General features: G+C 39.8%; 1 non-coding gene across 1 annotated transcript; it reads right to left on the bottom strand.

The window, feature by feature from the left end:
* Positions 1–3,447: 3,447 nt before the first annotated feature.
* Trnat-ugu (transfer RNA threonine (anticodon UGU)) lies at positions 3,448–3,521 on the bottom strand. Its single transcript has one exon. It is a non-coding gene; the product is annotated as a tRNA-Thr (tRNA).
* Between the last annotated feature and the right edge of the window lie 372 nt (positions 3,522–3,893).

Genomic DNA, 3,893 nt, shown 5'->3' with positions numbered 1-3,893 from the left:
ATTACAGTTGCTGCCGAAAGAGGAGAACCACTATTTTCCCAGAAACGGAAATATAGTTAAAATTACGCTTCTATTTCGGCTAGTTTCGGCGCTTACTAAAAATTGTACTGAAAGTTACATAGTGGACTCTCCCCTCCCCCCACCAGAAACGTAGTTTTCGTGACTGTTGCGCGACTTTAGTACACAGCTAGAGAAAATGTGTTAAATAAGGCGCGGACGGAAACACTAGGCTACGCTACAGGGCAATCTGCTCGCACAACGTTTACTCGGCATTCATAATCGTTGGCATAAACAACTCTCAATCAAATTACCTCCCTACAACCTAACTTAGATCTCGGGCTACACTACCCATCGGCCTGTCATCACAACCAAAATTTCATTCAGGAGGGGGGATTTCCGGGTCTAGTGCAGCAGGGGATACAACCCGTCGGCTTTGAACAATGACGTCATTCCTTAGTCATAGATAGTAATGTCTTCACTTCGAGGCATAGATAATAAAGCAGTTCTGTGTTCTAATAAGCGCTATCATTAAAATAATTGAATGTGAATCTAACAGCGATCGCTTGATATTAGATACAGATGCTTCAGTAGGTGATAAGTGTTTTTTGGCTTTTTTAAAAAAAATCTCACGAGATAGAATAAACTGATCCTAAGATACAGATGCTTCAGTAGCTGATAAGTGTTTTTTGGCTTTAAAAAAAAAATCTCACGAGATAGAATAAAGTGATCCTACTTTATTAAGCAATCAGTAAAAAAACGAAACTGAAACATAACAGCTTTAAAAAGCCAAAAAACACTCATCAGCTACTGAAGGGAGCTACAACACTAAGAAGAATCGCTTCTCGGCTTTTGACAAGATATTGCTTAATAAAGTAGGATCAGTTTATTCTATGTCGTGAGATTTTTTTTAAAGCCAAAAAACACTATTGTTTAATAAAGTAGGATCAGTTTATTCTATCTCGTGAGATTTTTTTTAAAAAAGCCAAAAAACACTTATCAGCTACTGAAGCATCTGTCTCTTCTAATGGGTGCGGGAGTTCCAACTCCTGGGGAGGTGGGTGGGAGCTGGCGATCTTTTTTCGTTTTCCAGCTCTAGTATCAGCATGACATTTTCGAATGTGTACTTCCGAAACCCCCATCACAACAACATCCTTCACTTCGCCTTTACACTGACGACACAACTATATTTTGTATCCCGTACTTCACTTCGCCTTCACACTGACACTATATATGTCAATTCGCGAGCAAGATAAAAATGTTGCGTATAGCTATATAGCTCAAGTAACGAATGGGATACTATTAGAGTCCAAGGCAGAGTAGCTGATAAGTGTTTTTTGGCTTTTTAAAAAAAATCTCACGAGATAGAATAAAGTGATCCTACTTTATTAAGCAATCAGTAAAAAAACGAAACTGAAACATAACAGCTTTAAAAAGCCAAAAAACACTTATCAGCTACTGAAGGGAGCTACAACACTAAGAAGAATCGCTTCTCGGCTTTTGACAAGATATTGCTTAATAAAGTAGGATCAGTTTATTCTATGTCGTGAGATTTTTTTTAAAGCCAAAAAACACTATTGTTTAATAAAGTAGGATCAGTTTATTCTATCTCGTGAGATTTTTTTTAAAAAGCCAAAAAACACTTATTAGCTACTGAAGGGAGCTACAACACTAAGAAGAATCGCTTCTCGGCTTTTGACAAGATCAATGTTTATCTCTCTCGCATTCCTTTGTTTCTCAACATTCTCCTCAGCTCTTTCATCTTTCTAATACATGGTCTCTGGCGACTTGTGACGTCATTGTTCAAAGCCGACGGGTTGTATCCCCTGCTGCACTAGACCCGGATTTCCAGTATCTCTCTCTAGGCAAATCTGTCAGTTATTGTAGATTGATTGTCAGTCTCAACTACAAGATTTACTAATGATAAACGCTTTCGAGACGGCTCATAATTTTAGAATAGTTCTCTTCGTCTTACTTGGCATAAATTGTTCGCTGGCGTCCCTACAGCTAGCTCCCTCAGTGTCTGCTTCTGCCATCGCACCACGCCAGTCTGTTGTTGTCTTAGCAGACCGAACGCACCGCACATCCGACACCTTCGGAACCACTCAATGGCCAGTTAGTTACTGAGCCGAGCACTGTTTACAACGTGAAAGGAAAACTATGCAAAGATGTACACTCAAATGGCACGACTGAGTAGCACACACACACAGTAATATCTGTGGAATGTCCATCGACACGCGTGGAACGAAATACTTCTCGCGAACGTACAACGTCTCCGAAAAAAATCTCGTCACTATATTCCGCCATTAAGGCCAGGTTCTCATTCAAATGAGCAAAAAATGGTACATTTGGAAATTTTTTTGAGACAATGAAAATACATTCGAAGGATCTGTTTGGGAATTACAAGTGATCATACTATGAGCTTTATTTTAGATTTTCAGTAAAAAAAATGGCGCCCGTAATTATAATTTGATCAAGGGCCTGCGAGTCTGAAGTACGCAGAGTGCGTGCAGTGTGGCCCCTCAGATGTTACCTGAAATCAAAAATGGATAACATCAGTTGATACTACATTATTTCTCTGAAATTAAAAAAGGATAACATCAGTCGATATTACATAAAATTTATGCAAGCGCATACCGAACCGCAATGAAACAACCTTAAATTTAAAGATACAGTGCTAATTCGAACTTTGACTTCGATTTTTGGGGGTTTGTTTCACTCCTTATGCCCACACAAAAATTAGTTAATATTAACAAATGTCACATTATAGCTATAAGCTCCTAAGAAAAATGTTTACTTTTCGGGGTCCGAGGTAGAAGTTAAGAGGTTGAATCACTTTTAGTTTATGCTGCATGCCGTTCTGAGAAATAAACGTATCTCGAAAAAAAAAAGTGTTCAAAGTTTAGCGAAAACTTTTAGTTATATTATTACTTCGATTTGCATGAACTGAGAGTTACATATATATTTTTAATGTTGCTGAACAGGAAGCTGAAGTCAGATTTTCAATATTCAAAACGGCTAATTTAATACGGAGGGCACAGGATTATGTTTTGACCAATTTTTACCAAAAATGCATTTTCGTCATTTACGTTTAGTCTGCAATTCAAGGAGTGCTTATGAGCCCTACCTCTAGCTCGAATTGTTCCTACATAGCAATTCCCTGTTCTTATTGGCAGGAAAGGCCGATCTGTGTAACTTGGATATGCAGCACTCGTTATTCGTCAGTATTTACGGCGAGTATGTTTGCATGCATTCTGTAGTATGAATCGTTTTGAGCACGTGCGACACGGGACGAGTTTTCATCTACATCTACATGGATACTCTTCAAATCACATTTAAGTGCCTGGCAGAAGGTTCATCGAATTACCTTCCGAATTGATAATTAATTGAAACCCTCAGATGCCGATAGGTGTTGTTGATACAACCTCGATGGGGACAGCTGAAAATATATGCCCCGACCGGGACTCGAACCCGGGATCTCCTGCTTACATGGCAGACGCTCTATCCATCTGAGCCACCGAGGACACAGATGAATAGCGCGACTGGAGGGACTTAACCCTTGCACGCTTCCCGTGAGACCCACATTCCCAACTGTCCACAATCAACATACGTAATGTACGTAATAGGTATTTGCCCATCCACTCATTACTCGGGCACACTAAGGTGACGATTCCCGTATAAGAGTTCGGGCAATCTTTGGGCATTCGCACAGACGAAGGTTAATGGCTGGGTAGCCTTTAACTACATATATGAAGATAGTAACTGTTCTCGAAGGAACAGATACCACTGATTACCGTGCAGCTTCTCTAGAATAAATGATAATTAATTGAAACCCTCAGCTGCCGACAGGTGTTGATATACCTCGATGGGGACAGCTGAAAATGTGTACCCCGAGG

This window comes from Schistocerca cancellata, chromosome 12 (assembly GCF_023864275.1).
Source record: "Schistocerca cancellata isolate TAMUIC-IGC-003103 chromosome 12, iqSchCanc2.1, whole genome shotgun sequence".
Classification (NCBI taxonomy): Eukaryota; Metazoa; Arthropoda; class Insecta; order Orthoptera; family Acrididae; genus Schistocerca; species Schistocerca cancellata.
Note: the sequence above shows the minus strand (reverse complement) of the source record. Positions and strands in the feature narration are given on the sequence as shown.